General features: G+C 43.3%; 1 long non-coding RNA gene across 1 annotated transcript in view; it reads left to right on the forward strand.

The window, feature by feature from the left end:
• LOC135322110 (uncharacterized) overlaps positions 1-11643 on the forward strand; it is a 38283-nt gene extending 26640 nt beyond the window's left edge. Inside the window, exon 3 of the long non-coding RNA XR_010382418.1 lies at positions 9753-11643. This is a non-coding gene — a long non-coding RNA (uncharacterized LOC135322110). The remainder of the gene's footprint in view (positions 1-9752) is intronic.
• The last annotated feature ends 7199 nt before the right edge of the window (positions 11644-18842 follow it).

Below are 18842 nucleotides of genomic sequence, written 5' to 3' on the forward strand. Positions count from 1 at the left end.
TTTCTGAGCACTACTCTAGATTCTCGGAGGCCATACTCAGTGAGCCCAGTCCTTAGTACTACAGTGGCAGAAGCCCCAATCTTGCATTAATCTTACTCCTTTCTTCCCATTTCTATAGCGGGTGTTCCTGCGATGCAGTCTGGTGTCAGTACACAATGACCTTGCAGTCGAGGTTGAAAACCACTGTTTTAGCAGAACTTCTGGAGGCACCAGCTGTCCTGCTACACACCCTGTTGTCACCGCACTTCTCTCTCTCTCTTTTCTTTTTTGTTAATGAAGGTACTGGGAATTGCACCCAGGACCTCGTGCATGCTAAGCACATGCTCTACCACTGAGCTATACCCCCACCGCAAACCTCTTTCTCTTAAATGTGCAGAAATCTTATGGGAACCCAGTCTGTGATTTAGGTCACACTAACTTAGTATTCAAAACTTGGATTTTTTTTTTTTTGGTCCTTTCTGTTATGTTAATCCTTCAAACCCAAAAAGCAATATATCAGAGAGAATTATTTATAGTTCTTAAAAGGGCCACTTCAATGCCCAGATCCCATGGGTTTGTCTCCATAGGGAAATGGCTGTGGTATTTTTGAAGAGTCTGGTAGGAATTTCAACAGAATGAAAAGTACATTGAGTATTAGTGGAATCGAAGCAATTCCCCGGTGGAATGCTATTGTTGACGCCACACTGCATCAGTCAGTCTTTCCAGACGTAGATAGGACACACTGTAGCCAGTTTAAGCAGAAAATTAAATTATGAAGGGACAGGTTGCAGATAGGAGTTGTGCCCACACTTGGTCATGTGATTGCTTCTATGAAGCCCCTGCTGCTGCCATTGGAGGGCCAGACAGGGCGGTTCACACTGAGGATCTGCCCAGCTTTCCGTGGTGCCTTCACCACCAACTTTGCTAAATGATGTCCTTTCTCAATGTGCTCTTTTCTGAGTGGAAATCTTAACATTGTTTAAAATTATGCACAACAGCAAGCATGGCTGGGAAACTGAGTAACTTTTTCAAAACTGGGGAAGACATATAAAAAATTTCTGAAACATAGGAAGAATGTTTAAAAGTTATAGAATGGCCTCAAAGAATGACAAACGCCCTTTTGTGCTCTTTTCCTTATCAGAGGTACCCTTGTATGCAACCATTCCTTTTTTTCTTTTTTAACTTTTACCTATTTATTTTTATTTGGGGGGAGATAGTTATTTTTACTTATTTTCACTTATTTATCTAAATGTAGGCACTGGGAATTGAACCCAGGACCTCGTGCATGCTGAGCATGCACTCTACCACTGAGCTATACCCTCCCCCGCCCCCAACCATTCTTAATAAAAACTAACTGGAAAAGACCTGTTGTCCATCATCTGTATGTTTATGTGAATTCAAAACTCTGGCATTATCGCTCCCTGGAACTTGCGCCCTTTGTCTCTTCTTTAATAATGGGGTGGAAGAAAGGCTTTCTTCTCTGCTATTCTTGTTCTCAGAGCTGTTGGTGGGGAGCAGGCGATAAATGGGTGTATAAAGAGAAAGAACTCCCCTCTTAACTCTATCCAAAAAAAATCAACCCAGGGAGAATTAGTTCCCTGTCACCCACACACTCTCATTTACACACAAGGTGCCCCTCAAGTCCGGAGTTGGACTTCGCAATTAAAAAGTTTACCAACTACTTGAAGCAAATTTTGAAAGACCTCCATTAAAATATGAGCAGAAAGATTAGCATTTTGAGGAAAGGCTGGTAAGAGAGTGCTGAGAACATAGGAAAACGTTTTTCAAAAAGGACAATAGATTTTACGGAGATGCTGGCACTCTTTCTATCAAGGACAGGAAAAAGGGGGATTTTTTTTTTAACTATAGAGTAACAGGAGGGGTTTTATTTAGACCAAAGGAACAGCTCCCCCGCAGCCGCCCTCAGGACACTCAGCCATTCCCCTGGCCCTTCAGTAGAGGCAATTCTCATCTGACACAGATGGCTTCCAGGAGGACTTGCCTAGAGGCAATATAATGACCCAAATAATCTCTCCAAGTCTCTTGCAGGTTTTGATGCTGTGAAAAACTTTTTTCCAGTCCTCCAGTGGAAACCAAATTAGTGTCTTCAAGCACACTGGTGAAGTTTATACAGTCAAATGAAGCCTCTGGGTACTTAGTGGAATAAGTAAGTAGATGCATATCTGAGAACCTGCCTGCCCAGTGATCCAGCCTCGCCCTCTCCCCGCAGCACGATCAATTTGCATTCATCTGCTCCCCTGTCCTCGTACCCAGGGCAGCCCTTGGCTTCTTGAAAAGGAGTGAAAAGTCTAAAACACAGACTTCAAAGACAAAGGGAAGTATACTTTAGCATTTTTATATCATTAAACTGGGACCAATTATGATAGGTCAAAAACACGATAAGCATTGGTCCGGACGTCTTCCAGAAAGGCTGAGGAAGGAGTGGCTTTAGTGCAAAGCACAATGTAATTAAATGTGTGCTGACTGCTGTCGGTGCACATTCAGTTCTGTCTGCACCCAGGAGAGAGTTGTCTGTTGCGGGCATTTGGTTGATGCTGAACCAGTTTCACTGGAGGAAGAAAAGTTGCATGTGGATGCACTGACTGTGTTATCAAGCTATGTAAAGATGTTACCACTTCTCGAACTTCCCAGTTCCATTCTGTCCCTTGCTGTTGGAATCCTGTCGTACATGCCAAAGAAGGATTGGAGTATATAAAACAGGGGGCCCAAGGAAACATTTCAAAGGTTGTATTTGTTTCCACTCAAATTATTGAGAAATAAATGAATGGAAATAAAAATATCTTGATATCAACATCTAGCATTTATTTACCAACCAGGCACTGTAAACACATCATCTCAATTTTATCTGCATAAAATGCATATGAAGTACCTATCATTGAGGAAAATGAAGTTCAGAGATGTCAGGGAGTTTGTTCATGGCTAAAAACTGGATTTACCCATAATCTTTCTGCTAAACTTTGGCAGGCTTTGCTGCAGTCAGCAGCTGTCCAGTGTTATGTTGAACGCAGTTGGTGCCTGTCACATCTTGGCCTTACCACCTCAGTGCATACTGCCCAGCTTCTGAGTTGGCAGTTCTTCACCCAAAGACTTTGTCTGTTTGACCTTGGAGTTCATTGTGCTCCTGTAGCAGGGCCAAAGTGTCCGTGCATGAGTGCTCCACTCCTACCCAAGAAGTTGTCAACCAGTGACTGAGAGGAGCTGCTCTACAAGTGTCCCAGTTCCCTCATCCTTCAGGTGGGACCACTTCTACACCAGCACGGAGGTCCTCAGCAAAAGTAAGCTTCTATTATCCATAGCAGGAAATTGCTCAATAACAAAAGATTCCTTCCTTCCCTCTCTCATTTCCCCACTTTTCTACCAGTGTTTCCCAGCATCACTATCCAAGTAAACTACTTGCACTTGGATCCTTGTCTCAGGATTATCTCCAGAGGAACTCAGATACCTAAGACAGTTGGATGCATGCCTTGCTACTCATAAATGGAGGTTGGGCTGAGGTAACTTGGTGGTTTGGATACAGGAAAATGGGGTGTGAATGGATGGTCGTGTCCCTGGTCTTGGTTGAGTCCCTGGGATGTACCCCACCAAGTGAGGGTCCTTGGCTTTGTGCAGGAAAGAATTCAAGAGTGAGCCATGGTGGAGTGAAGGTATATTTATTTAGAGAGATACATACTGCATGGACAGTGCAGGCCATCTCAGAAGGCAAGAGAGAGCCACCACCAGGTGCAGGGTTGTTAGTTTTTATGGGCTCAGAAACTTCATAGGCTAACAAGTGGAAGGATTATTCCAGCTACTTTGGGGAAGGGGGTGGGATTCCCAGGAATTGGGCCACCAGCCACTTTTTGACCTTTTATGGTTGGCATGCTAATACATTACAATGAGCGTAGAATGAAGCTCAAGGTCCACTGAGAGATGGCTCTTCTGCCATCTTGGTAGCACAGCACTGACAGTTACTGTGTCATTCTTTTAATGGTTGTGTCCTGCCTCCTTCCCTCCTGTCTCAGTTTGATGGCAAAATGGCCCCAATTCTCCAGCCCTCTCTGTATCCATACCCTTTGCAATGTGAGTTTTGAGCTCCTCCCCTCAAGAGATGGAGTATATTTCTCCATCTCTTGCACCTGTGCTGGACTTGAAACATGCTTTGGCCAACAGAGTGAGGCGGAAGTGACCATGTGCTGGTGTTGAGCCTAAGCGCCATGAGGCTTTGTGTGCTTCTGCTCTTCTCTTTCTGTCTCTGTCACACACACACACACACACACACGCGCGCGCGCGCGCGTGCTCACTTGCTCTCTCTCTCTCTCTCTCTCTCAGATGTCTACTACCTCCTTATAAACAAGTCTAGGCTGGTGCTGGGGGACGAGGTAACCCTGGAGGAGAGCTCCTCAGAGGCTGAAGCCATCAGGGAGTAGCCAGGCCTGGCTGATGCACCTGTCGGCTTCAGGTACGTGAGCAATGTCCAGCCACTGCCAGCCAGGTCTGGCCCAGATCAGCATAACCACCCAGCAGACCCAGAGACTTAGGGGCAAAAATCAATATTTAGGCTGTATGCCACTCACTGCTGTTTGCTGTGCAGCACGCTTGCGGCAACAGGGCACTGGTGCAGTTACTGCAAGCCCTTCTGATTTCCGCTCTTCCCATTTCCTTCCTTTCACTGTAGTTTCTATACAAAGTCACTTTCTCTATTCCTCTCTGCTCGTATTTGTCAATATATTAATAGTTCCTTCTGATCACTGATCAAGCTGGAATTGCTCAGCAATGTGTAGTAGACTTTGCTGTTGATTTTACTCTAACCTAAAATTCCAGGAAATCTTTAGACCTCTCCTTCAGTTACTCTGTGTATTACAGCTTGAATGCTAATTATATTTTTATTTAACATTATAATATAAGGAACTTTCTAAAGAAGGGAGGGCTGAGGGAACAGAGAGGCCCTCAGAAGACAATGGGAAAGGAAGATTCTCTCCAAAAAGTCTTTTTTTTTTTCCAACCGAAAAAAAGACAATGCCCTCATTTTTTTCATTCAGTGCCAGGCACTGTTAGGTGCTGAGGATGGAGGGTGTATAGGTCTCTGCCCTTGAAGAACTGAAGTTCTAGCAAAGGAAAAACTGGAGAGAACCAAGGTTAAGTCATTCTCCATGTTCTGGAGGCTCCAGAGAGGATTTGGTAAATGTGAGTTTCTCAGACCAGGACGAGGCTCAGATGAATGAGAGAGTTCCTCTGAGGTCGGTGACTTCCCGGCAGGTGGCTTGAAGGAGATCAAAAACCAGAAGACTGGCAGGGTGGGCCTGTACCAGTGGAGGGGGCGAGGGTTGGACAGATACCCAGCTAAAAATGGTTCCCTACCAGCGCCAAGGTTCCCTGCACAGTGCAGTCCTGCGGACCTGGGTGGCTGATGATGGGGACATGCATGCTGAGGGCTCTCCTGCCGGCTTGAGAGGGAAATCAAGCTCTGTGGTTGCTGAGGCAAATGGGTTTTAGAGTCACTTGGTGGCTCACAGATTTGCGTATAGTCTACCTTCTTAATAGCAATCAATGTGTCATTTGCTGTTTGTGTTAATTAAACTTTTAAATAAAACTTTGGGTTAAGAGTGCTTATCTCATATTTCAGACATTCCCAGGAGTGCTTACAAAGGGCCTCAGAGTTGAAAAAATATGCCATTTGGCAATATTCCATGAAACTAATTACCATAAAGAAGTCGTGAAATTTTGCACAGAGGGGCTTGCTACAAATATTTGAACCAGTTCAGAAGATAATTTGCCTTAGTTTTGTCAGATTCTCAATGTATCCAGCCCCCAACTCCCACATGAAACTGGAGACCGTCAATCACTTTGCCTTCCCAAGCTTCCAGCAATATGAACTTGCCCCTTCAAATCTGACTTCCTTCTGGGACTCCATCGAAGTCTAGATGCTAACACCATGAAATAGGAAAACATATTTTTCTTCGTTCTTTAGAACAGAGTCACCAATGTAAAATATTCCAGTGAAGCTTGAAATTCAGGACAAGCTTTCTGTGTCATCTTTTGAGACAGAAAATACTAGCACCATGTCAGCCACTGGAGTGTAAGCCCCTTAAGGGTAAGGATTTTATCCATTTTGTTTAGCTCAATGATTTTTCCAGTGCCCACAGTATTTATTCAATAAAAGAATAGAAGGATTACATACCATTTCACACCCAAGAATAGCAAAACCAATTTAAAACAAAAATGAATACTGAAAAAAAGGGGGGGCACTTTTCTAGTAAAAGGAAGAAAGATGCATTTCTCAGTATATGACTTACAGCTGCCTGTACAGAAAGTATACCTATGTGGCCCTTAGAACAGGCCAGGACAAATGTCCCAGGTCTCATAATTTGAAAGTCTCTGGACAGCTACCTGTGTCTCTTTTCTGAACCACATTCTACTTATCTGGCCATGTTCAGAAGAACGCACATGACCCATGATGCTGACCAGAGAGGTAGTCTCTTCTCTCTGTTAGGCCCGAGCCATGGGGATTTTGAGTATCAGGGGACCAGTGGGAGGCACATTGAGAAAGAAAACCATTGGTCATTGTTCATAAAAAAGATGATGGGTCACAGCTTCCTCTTTCTTGTGGTCTTCTGTCTTGGTTCTTTGATTCCTTATAAACACTTAATCTGAAAATACTAACATTATTTTTGTTGTTGTTCTTCAGATTTAATTTGGTTCTAGGTGTCTGGGAAGGGTTTGAGATTTCCTGCCTTGTAAGGGACCCCCAGTAAAGCATTCATCGAGGCCCACCCAGGTACCAAGATGGTGACTCCATCAGTCCCAATCGTCAGCCATGCATTGATACCCAGAGGAAAACTGTTTCAGGAAAAACTGGATTTCTGTTACTGAGCCTATAAGTATAATTTTCTGAGTTTTCTTCTTTGGAAAACAAAGATGTACCTCTGTTATTTGATAAACAGCAAAAGCATTTGGCTTAATTTTAATTTTGTTCTCATGAGCTTACTTTGAGACCAATAAGAAATTCTTGAATTGAAAATCAAGGGTTGGATTGAGGCGCTTGGGCTACTCAGTACTGTGGGAGCGTAGCTCGCACTTTGCCAGGGTGAGGAGCAGAGTCAGTGATCCTCAGCACGTTTGAGCCCAAGTCTGGGTTAGTGAGAGTGTGAAAGGACCCTACCAGTTTTAGAGTCTAACCACTCAGTCTGTACTTGCCTCTCTGTTCTGACAGGTAGCCTGTCTCTACTTACCTTCCCCGAGATGTCCATCCCATATAGCAGTGATTGCAAACTGGCAGCCCACAGAGTGTTTTGCTCGGCTTGCCTGGTGTTTAGATGTTTGTTAAATGTAACCTGTAACATTTCAAAATTGGGAGAGTCCTCAGAGATTTCTAGAATTCTGGCTTCTCCTGAAAATCGGTTATTTACATGGTTCTGTATTCCTGCAGACATTAATAGCCTGGAATGTAGTAGCCACTCCCCCATGTAGACAAAGCACGTGATTTCCAGCTCACCACAGTGTCCATCCAGGTGGCTTTTCATTCATCATGTTGACTCTGTGTGCCTTGGAATCCCTGACTTCTGTCCCGGAACCCCTCCTCATTGGCTTGACACCATGAGAAATCAGCTCTTTTTTTTTTTTTTTTTTTTAAAGGAATCTCACCTTCACTTCTTCCTGCTATTGTTCATGTTTCCTTCATTCTCCTCATTTGCGTCTCCGCAATCTATCGACACTAGTTCATTTGAGTCAAATATTGTTTGGGCTCTCATAGAATCTCCATTTTTCAATAGGTCCTATATAGTTGGGGCAGGAACAAGGAATGAATATGGTCTCCGCACAAGCGTTAGTAGCTCATTTAGACAAAGTGGAAACAGACAGTTGAGGCACATGAACATAGGTGAGGTGATAAATAGATCAGGAAGAGCACTCTTGCCCAGCTGTGGAACCCTATCCACTTGCAGAGAGATGCGTCTTATTTGCCACTGGTGAGCTGGTTCTGCCTCTGCTGAGAGGACCATGGAATGCCTCTCTAAACTTCTGTGCAGTTAGGCCTGACTTGGGAGGAGCAGAATATATAATTGTTCATACGGGAACTGAGTCTAATGTCTTTGATTGTTAATAGCATCAAAGCAAACTTCTGAAAGCTCCTATGAGTTTTCTGGGCTCATGTGTTGTTTGTCGTGCTTAGCTCAAATCCTGGGAAAGCTAACATTTACTTTACATTCATGTTCGAAGTATACTGGGAATATGGTTGCTTTTGGGTGGCCTCCTCCAGCTTGGACAGGACCCACTCAGGTCTTAGGAGAGAGATGATCTTACTTCTGAATGATCAGATTTCCACTTGCAGATGAATAATAGGACTCCCTTCAACAGAACCTCTCAGGAAATTTAAATTTTTTTAAATACACGTATATACACACATATGCATTCACATGTACACATACACACATATATAGATCCAGAGAGAAATAAATAGGGAAATTGTAAATGTAGTGTGTATTACATTAAAGCCATTTACAGTGGGCATTTGTCTGTCCCCTGTCACAAGTGATGGTAGCGAGTGTGTACTTGACCGTCTTACTGAGCATCTCCATGAAGCAGAAGAAGCTGGTCTTTTGCACTGGGCTTCACTCTCTCCCTAGCTGCTTCATACCAATAGACAGTGGCCTGAGCCACCTACATTCACTGGGCAAATCCATTATTAGTTGGGGGAAGAGGAATAATTTAAAGTGAAATAAAGGACAACACAAATCTTTAACACAATTCAAACACTACTCCAATTTCTAAAAGTCTAATCTTTTAAACTGTGGTTTTTTCAAATCTTAACCCTAGTAAAGGGTGACTTAGGAGTGGCATCAGAACCATCACATCACACAGAAGGATTTATCCCGATGCTATTTCTAGCCTGGTTGGAAACCTGAAACTTTAGAAATCTACCAAGACTATCTAATTTTGGTAGTTTTTTTGTTTGTTTGTTTTTTTTTTTTTTTTTTTTTTTTTGCCTCATATTGAGGCTTGTGGGTTTGAATAAAAGTCAGAGAAATCTATGGTAACATCTCAATATGTACATTTTCATATAAAAGTACTGTGAGAAAGAGAGAATGGGGCTGCAAATGTATTAAGGGGGGAAAAGGTGATTCCAGTTTTTTACAAGTTCAGATGGTTTTAGTCCTTTTGCAAAGTTACATTGCAATTGAAAGTGAAACAATTCAGGTTGCCTTAGCCATGTGAGGCGGTAAGTGCAGTTCACATTCAACCTGTATTCCTTGAATTGGTCTAGGTTTCCACAGGAAATAGAGAGCAGTGAAACCAAAGCAAGAAATAGAGACTAGGCTCAATACTGGGATTCAGACAGAGCCTTCACTGGTAAAATAAAACCCCCTTGTACTGAGTACTGGGACCCTGCACTTCACAAAATGGACTTATTCCTAAGACTTACATACAACCGAATAGAAAGGGATTTGGGGAAAGGGATTCGTACTGGGGAAACAACAAAAGAATCCTTTGTGGTTAGTTTGCAGAGATTCCTTGGTAAAGCAAATAACCCCTGGTTAATTTGGTTATTTTGTAAGTCCAAATTTTCTTATGATACGAGTTCTTAAAGAGGACACAACTGTTGTTTATGTATCCAAGTGGGTCACTTGAAAAGCGAAGTTTGTATCTTGGTTAGTTTCTTACTGTTTATCTGTTTTGTGAGGATTTTCTACTCTATTTCTAAAACCCAGTTAAGAGCTGCTTGCTCCTCATCTGGCATCATAGCTATTGTGTAAATAAGTTTTATTTTTGATTTTTAGGAATTTCCTTTGTGGCGTACGGCCTCAAGAAAAGATGACAAACACTTCAATTAGCCTTCCCTCCAATCACCATTCGGGGAGAAGTGTGTGGGGGGACGTTCTCCGACCTCAGTGGAAAACATCGCGGGCGGGCAGGGAGCAGCTGGCAGAGCATCGACACGGTTCACAAACACGCTAGAGGCACTGGCTGTGGCAGACAAAGCCTGCCTTTTGGGGAAGACACGTGAAGCCCACTCCTCTAAGTGCTTCCTCTGGAGTCACACCACAGGGCTGACTTTTTCTTTGCTTTCAGCCGCAGCCGCTGACTCAAGGAGATGAGGCAGCTTTGTCTTTCCTGCTGCAGAGCTCATTTGGCTGCCGGGCCATCTTTCGGGACTGGGCACCTGAAGATGGATGTGGAGAGGAAGGAACTGGAGAGCGCAGACAGGCAGGCATCTGAGAAGCCGGCCTCCCGGGGCCAGGTGCTCGAAGATGAAGGGGTCGCTTCCCGCGCGCGCGGCTGTGCCACCTCGGACATCCCGGTGAGGCCCAACGGGGATTTTCAGGTGAGCGGCTAAAACCACTGGTTTGTGCAGTTCAGCTAACACCCTATTATCTGACAGAATGAGAATGAGGGGAGAAGAGGGGGAAGGAGACCCTCTACTCGGAAGTATGCCTTTTGCTCAGTCAACATTCTCATTTATGAATTGACGATGAGGTTATTCATCCCAAGTGACAGCAGAAGGATAAATAAAAGCAACATATGCAAAAAAGTCCACCAGGGCTCCGGCCCACAGAAGATACGCGGTCACCTGGTGCGAATCTAAACCTCGCTCCTGGTGCCGGAGCCAGTCGCAGCCTGCGGGGGGAGGGGCAGCTCCAGGGCATGGCGGGAAGCCCATCGTCACTTCCAGATGCACCAGTTCCCACAGTCACACGTGTGACCCTGTGCCCAAGGCGGCCACCCCCACTGAGTCCAGCGCGCTAGTTACTAAGCCGAGTGCCTCTCAGCTTCAGATCCATCCTTCTGTTCTCCAGTCTGGGACTCTGGAAACGGCATTTTTCTCTTGATAGCTGGTTCTCTGAGAATCAGCCCGTAGAGAAAACTAGAGGAAGACAGGAAGGCGGGAAGAGGAGAGCACATCCGTGCACGTGGTTCCCGACGCCAGCTTGCCCCTGCGCGCCCCACATCAGCCTCCGTGTCTGCGCCGCCCCAGCAGAGACGTCAGCACCAGCCGGCCGTGCCCCTTCTCAGGTGTCCGAGTGCCAGCTCCGTGGAATGCCTCCTCAAGTTTCTAGGTTCTGATAACCCTGTGTCCTCCCTGTGTTTTCCTAACCTGAGAAACGATGGGGGCTTTCTGTAGTTAATATTGCTACATTATTGTGGTGTGCCCTTTTTGCCTTTTTACTTCTTGAGCCCTTAGAGTACTGTACACACCCTGATGCGTGTTGCTTTTTGCACATTACAATGTATATTGCAGGTATTTGTGCATAGAGGCCTTCCTCAGTTCATTATATTAGCTGCATAAAATTTCTTTAGGTTGATGTCTCTGCGTAGAATTTCTTTAGGTTGATGTGTCATTATTTAACTAGTCTCTTATTGGTGGACGTTTGGTTTATTTCAGTATTTTGCCAGTTCACACAATGCTTCAATGAATGATACAGCAACATTACATACCCATACATCATTTTGCATACGTGCAAGTTTATCTGTGGGACACATTTTCTGAAGTGACGTTGCCAGGATCTAAGGAAGGACATACTCATTTGGATGTTGCCAAACTGCCCTCCGCAGGGACTGTACCAGTTTACACTCATGCTAACAATGTATGGGAATATCTGCTTCCCCTCAGCTTCCCCAGCAGAGTGTTATAAACCACTTCTGGAGTCAATAAAGTGAGTCTTTCATTGAGCCTCTGAGGTCATAGCTGTGATATTTAAAAGACTCTCTTTTATAGGCCTTAAAAATCTAGGCTACTTTGCTGATCCATAAATGAACTCTTTCTCCTCAGACAGCTTAGGGTTCACAGGGAGCACTGTACTTTCTCTTAGGCCCATCTTCTTTGCTATCTCAGCACAGAAGTGAGGCTTAGAGCCAGGCAGCGCAGGGCTCAGAACTCTAGATTAGAAGTCAAAAGCCTGAGGGTGTCTCTGGAGGTAAGTTTGACCTCCTCCACGTCCTTACCTCCAGATTCCATTTCAGTGTTATCCTGTAAGATTTTTACTTCAGAGAATTTGATTTACTTTGCAGGCGGTAGGGGCCTGTTGAAAGGTTTCCTGATGGACTGATTGGGGAGGAGCTTGAGCCTGGGTGGTGGGGACCCAGGGGCTCCCGATGGAGGCCTGATGAAGGCAGTGCAGCAGCTGTGAGCTGGAGAGACACCCCCCCCCCCGCAAGAGATGGAGACATGGAGACCAGCTGATAGAATGGGGGAGACAGGGGATGTGAGGAGGAGGGGAGAAGTTACAGATCATGCCAAGACATTTAGCTTGATGTAGTTGGTGAATAATGAATAGGAAAGAAGGAGTAGGTGTGAGGTTGAAAAAAAAATAAGTTTTAAATGTCTATTTACATTTTTGACTTGTTTCTCCTAGCTTTTCAGATGAAAAATTTTAAACACGCAAGAACGTTGACAAAGTAAATTGAACTTTCCTACACGTATCATCTAAACAAAAAAGTTATTGATCCTTTGCCATATTTGATTTATACACATCTATATACACACACCTTTGTTTCTGCAGAAACATTTGAAAGTAAGTTGCAGGCACCACGGAAATTTATCCCTAAATTCAACATACGTCTCCCAAGAATAAGAACATTCTCTTCCATAAACACAATACCATTACCACATCTAAGAAAATTTACACTATTTTTCTAATGTTATCTAGTTTAAAGCCCATGTTCAAATTTCCCAGATTGCACCGGAAATATCTTTTATAGTTGGTTGTTTAAAGCATTTTCAATCAAGTTTCATGCATTGCATTTGGTTGTCTCTCTTTAGTCGTTTCATTCTAGAACATTCTCCATTTTCCAAATGATATTGGCTGTCATTTATTGTGTTTTTTAAGGGACCAGGCACTTGTCTTAGAGAGGTCTCACAATCTGGATTTGCCTGATTGTTAGTGTGTGGCATCATTCAACTTGGTTCTCTGTGTGTTTTTATGTAACAGAAAGTTGGGTTCTAAAGACTTGATTACATTCAGGTTAAATGTCTTAGACAACAATAATTTACAGGCAATGCCATATTTTACATTTTATCCCATCAGCAAAGGTATAATGTCAGGTTGTTGCACAGCCTGTGGAACGATACTACATTTGATTCGTTGATGTGATGGTCATTGTATCTCTCCATTGTAAAGATACGTTTCCTCTTTGTAATTAGCAAATGGTCTGTGGAGGTGGTAGTTTGGCACCTATCTATATATTTTAGTACTTGTCTAGCCTTCATTGTAACTTGCATTTTGGAAAGCTGACCTGTGGGACACTAGGTGAGGTTGTCCAGTGGGGAACCAGCAGAACTTATAGAAATGAGGTTCAGAGACAGGACTGGAAGCCACTAGTGTCAGAAGGATGGCTGAAGCCAGTGAAGAAGTTGAGCTCAACCAGAAAGAGTGCTCAGAGAAGAGACAGAGACGAGGGATGAGCAGGGGAAGCAGAGCCAGCAAGAGACCTGAGTGGGGACTGAAATACTGAACAAGAATATGAACACACAAGCCTGGGAGATTTCAGGTGGGGTATAGCAAGGGAGCAACTACACCTAACCCTGCCAGGGGTCTGAAGGAGGTCATGGGATGTGGAAAACCACCGTAACATTCTTAGTAGATTGTTGAGGACAGAATCTGCTTGACAACAGCGGCAAGGTCTGAATTGGGCAAAGGCCACCACTTTTCAAGTGTTGGATGCGGGGCAGAGACAGAGTAAAAGTGCATCTTCAGAAATAAGGGAATGTGGTCATGGAGAAGATTTTCTTTTGCTTGCTTATTCATTTGTAGGATGCACTATATTCGATCCTATTTGAGGACCAAAAGCCAGGAACCTGTGGAGAAGGAGAGGACTATAGAGGTAAGGGGATGATTTACAGGTCATGGCCAGAGGAGAGAGGAGGGGACGTGATCAAAGACACAGGGGTTTTGCCTTTGGAAAGAACTGTCCTGTTCAAGATGAGAGTTGTACATGAGGATGGAGGCAAACGTTTGGATGTGCTGGGGAGAGAAGATGGAGGAGTTCTTGCCTGATGGCCTCGATTTCCTCAGCGAGGCAGTAGATTATCTCTTCTTCCAAGACAGCAGGTGTGGGGGGTCAGGGCCTCGAAGAGAGTGGAGGGTTTTGAACAGCTGCTGTTGAGAATGGGAAGGGGAGCTGACACATGTCCAAGCGATAGCAGGGAAGATGGTGAAGAGCCCACCAAAAACGCCAGTGGAAGGGCCGTTCCTTATACATCTGTAGCTCATTAAGAAGACCACAGCTTCCTAAGTGGGCCTCGTTTGCTTCACATCTGCTAATGCCATAGGTTGAAAAAGTGGCGTCAGTGGTGCCTGGAAGCCAGCATGCCCTCCGTGTCTGACAAACCCGCCTCAGATGGATGGTCCCCCGCCCCTCCTCCAGGGCCGGGGAGATGCCTGAGAAGTCCCATCACAGAGACCCGTTGTGGCAGGTCAGAACCCACCGAGAATATTCCTCCTGTGCCTTATTTATGACTTTCCTGCATTTATATAATATCCAGCTTCCTGAAAGTAATTTGTTTTGGATTGTGTAGTGCTGGGCAGCACATCAAAGGTATGCTAAGCAGTGGTAATAAAACATTGAGGTTTATGGTCACTGAGGTATTAAATATCGCTCATAAATTACAGGGTGAGTATTTTAAATGAGCTATGGCTCAGGGAACAGTAGGCGCCCCATCTCCGCACATATTAATTGCTGGTGCCTAGCTTATTAATTATCAATAGTTTCAAAGGCTTTGTTGCTGTTGTTTTCTTAAGGAACCACTCTCTGCCCTTACTATGGCTCTGTGAGTGTGCATGAGTGGGTGTGTTGTGTGTGTAAGCTGGCATTAAGCATGATAAAAATGGGAGGCTACTTTGGGATACTGTAGAGTCTGATGGCCTTCCATTTAAAAATCCAGTAGCCCTCCATTTCTACCACTGGCACGCTGGTCGCCGCTTCCTAACAAGGCATGCTGCTTACTGCTTTGAACTCCAAGTGGCAAAGTCAGAAGGACGGTACCGTTCTGTTTCACTTCAGGTTCCAGTCGGTTTGGCTTTCTGGTTCTAAGGTTCTATCCTGGTGATTCCCGCCCCTTTCTGCCAAATCATACTCTGCTGGCAACTGACTATAAATTTCACAGACTCCCTTTTAGTTTGAAGACTCCAGTGTCTTTCTTTGTCCACCCACCTCTAGCAATGCCTTATCCTCATAGCCTCTGAGTTCCTACCTTCTCGCCAGCATGAGCCTCTGCGTATTTCCTCTCAGATGAGTTTCTTCAGTTTCTTGTGTTTAATTATCCAATCTTGAAACTACCAAGGAATCCCAGAGGACAAGCAAGCACCAAACCTGGAAGGGGGCTGTTATTTTAGTAGAACAGAATGGCTCACACTTCGGGAGCTTAACAATTTGGAACAGACATTCCAGAAACAGAGTCAACACACGGGTATGGAACCTTGGGGGATTCTCCCCAGCTTTGCCTAGTGGGAGATTAGAGCTGTAACAGGCAGTTGAGAGGTTAAGGAAGTAAGTGGCTGAGCACGTACTCCAGGCTAGACTCCTGTCATTCAGTGGCCTTGGCCCTTGCTGGTCAGCACTTCTGCTGCAGGTGGTTCTGTGTAGCTACCTTTGTCCAGCAAGGCTATGCTATACTTTTTCAGTTTGATTTCAACCACGTGAAAAGACGAACCCCAGGGAGGAAAGGTAGGTGGACATAGGTTCCGAGGACTGTAAGGTAGACCTCCTGTGTCCAGTGTGGTAGCCAAGAGCCACGTGTGACTGGCGAGCTCTTGCAATGTTGTGAGACTAAGGAACTAAATTTGTCATCTTATTTCATTTCAATTAATTAAAATTTAAATTTGAAAACAAGTACTCGATTCAGTTATTAGAAAACGTGTGTATGTTTGAGATAAGTTGGGTATGTGACTCTATCCTTGCAATTTTAAATTTTATGAAATCTAAATACAGAGCAAGTATTTCTAATGAAAATTTATCATCCAACTAGAGATGCACTCTAAGTGTAGAATGCACACCAGATTTTAAAGACTTCGTGTAAAAAAGGCAAAATATCTTATTTACCTATAGAATATTTTGACTATGTTTAGTTAAATGAAATCTGTTATCAAAATTAATTTTACCCACTTATTTTTAACTTTTTATAATATGACTACTAGAAAATTTTAAATTACATATGTGGTTCCCATTATGTTTCTAGTGGATAGCTCTGGGTTAAAACACATATTTCTTGGAGGGGTATGGGGACCCTTGAATTTTCAGAAGTCTCAGTTGTAGCAATTACTTGGCGCTAGTAGGGTGAGTTTCAAGAAAGCGCTGAACTGCGTAGGAGAAACCGCCAAGACTGGGAATTCAGACTCGACACACAGATTAAGAGTTTGAATTTCTCTATAATAATAACCACCAGTCATCTTCTTTTGAATATTTTAAAATTTTATGTAAAAGATATTTTTCCTGTATGTTTCCAAAGCTTTTTTTTCCTTTTTTCTTTTTGTCCTAAACATTATGTTTTTTGAGAGTTCTCCACAGAGATCCAGAGTAATACTTGTAGCTCTAGTTAATTCAGTTTCACTGCTGGATAGTGCCTCGTATGCCATATATGAATACACTCTTTCTTTCTTTTCTTTTCTTTACCTTTTTTCCTTCTTTCTTTTTTCTTTCCTTTCTTCCTTCCTTTCACAGAGGTACTGGGGATTGAACCCAGGACCTTGTGCATGCTCAGCATGCATTCTACCACTGAGATATACCCTCCCGCAAACCCTACACCACTGTTTTTTAATTGGCCTTCTTTTGATGCACATTTGGATTATTTCCATCATTAGGTAGATTCTTACCATTACAAATGGTGCTATGAAACTTCACAGTTCCTTCCATGCATTGGCAAGAGTTTATCTATAGAGTGTTAAGTCTGTAAGTGAAAGGCTGAGTGTTAGTGTATACACAATCTCAACTTTACTAGATAGGATTAAAAGATCTCTCTCTCTCTCTCTCTCTCTCTCTCTCTCTATATATATATATATATATATATATATATACATCTTTATAAAATTATTCTCCTGGGGTTGGTTGTATCGATTTATACCCCAACAGCAGTGTTGCTTCACTTTCTTCTCCACTTGTGCTAGTCTTCAAATAAAAATGCTTTGCAACCTGAAGTGCCTCTTTCCTGTTTCATTTGCATTTCTCCAGGCATCTTTTCATATTTATCGATCAGTAAGGCTTCTTTCTTGACGTATGTGTTGATAATTATTGCCCAGTTTTCTATTGGGTAATTTGCCTTTTTGTAGGAAGCACTCTGACTGATCATCTTGAAGCAGATACATAGGTGACACCTGAGCTGTTCCATATCTCATTGTTGTTCCTTTTTCTATATTTGTTTTTCCTTCTCTTTAAATGTTTATCTTTTAAGGGTGTCATCTGAGATCAAAGAAGGGCCCCCTCTTTTCCCCACCACCAACGTGTGCCATTTCTGATGCCTACAAGGAGTGGAGTGAGTGCTCAACCAGCATGGAGCAGCCATGAGCGGGAACAGCAGGAGAGAGCCCAGAGCAAGGTGATCTCTACTTCTGCACCATGGCTGATAGCTATCTTATGTGTTCTTCCTGCATTAAGGACAAAAGCTGCTGTTCAGTCCACAAGAGAAGAAGAAAAAAGAAAAGAGTAAAAGCTACCACATTTAGCATATGTAAGTATTGAGAAGGTTCCACTGAGACTATAATTAGATAAGAAAAATGAAATAATTTGAAGGTCCCAAAATAGCCATTAGTTTAAAAGCAGTTATGAAAACTAGTTTGAAAGACAGCAAAAATGCTTTTAAAAGCATCCCTTGAATCTACAGCCAAATATCAGATTGACTCCACGGGGCTGCAGTTTTTAAGCTGACAGTAAGACACAAAGCTCTCTCAATAATTCCAGCTTAGGGCTTCATTGACACTTGTGAACAGTCTTTGAAAGCTCTTCTGTGGCTTGTAACAGCTTCTGTTTCTTAGGACACTTGGTATTGTAAGTACAGATATGGTCATTAAAAGTTAATAATGATACCTAGTATTTATACAACACCTTTCATCCAAGGACCTCAAAGAACTGAGCAAACATTAACTCACTAATTCCCATAAGAGCCATGAGGCAAGAGTTATTATACCCATTTTACTGATGAAGGGGCTGAGGCACAGAGAACTTAAGTAAATTATCTTACTCAGGGTCACATGGGACGTTAAAATTTTAACTGAGAATAGGTCAAGATCTCATGCTCTCTGTTCACGTTTGTCTAAAAAGATATCTACTTGTTTACAGAGATTTGTGGGGGCTTTCCTTCCCTCCACTCTGTTTTCTCCTAGTGAGTTGTGTTAAACAAACAGTTATGAAAAGGGGAATTTTTCAGGGTTAAACGTAAATTTCCAAAGGGCAGCACAATGTCATGTCGTTCTGGAGACATGTTTATTGAACAAAAGAATACAGGTGTGTGGCAGAAGAGGACAAAAAATTTATATAAGTTGTATTACCAGTTTATATAAGTTGTATTACCAATACAAGAACCCTCAAGCCTTTCCCTCGGGGAAGTTGCCTCCCATTTCTTTAACACTGACTTGGAAATTTCTGCCATCTCAACTGGTAGTTCTACCAGGCCCGCCCCAATAAGTCTATTCAGACACTCTTCTGTCAGCTTGACAGGGCCCAGGACCCTCATTAGTTCACTTGCCCCCATTTTATTAGGTTCTGAATTTCTTTTTGTGTTAAATTGACACCTGACCTTAAGGTCTTAGTCCTGCCCAATGGCAAGAGATAGAACAAGCCTAGTCGCTCGTCAGTGTGACAGACCTTCATAGCTTCAGACGAAGACCTTTTGTTTCCCTCAGATCTTTTCCCTGGAACAACCAGAGGTCCGGCAACTGTAA

This window comes from Camelus dromedarius, chromosome 1, assembly GCF_036321535.1.
Source record: "Camelus dromedarius isolate mCamDro1 chromosome 1, mCamDro1.pat, whole genome shotgun sequence".
Classification (NCBI taxonomy): domain Eukaryota; kingdom Metazoa; phylum Chordata; class Mammalia; order Artiodactyla; family Camelidae; genus Camelus; species Camelus dromedarius.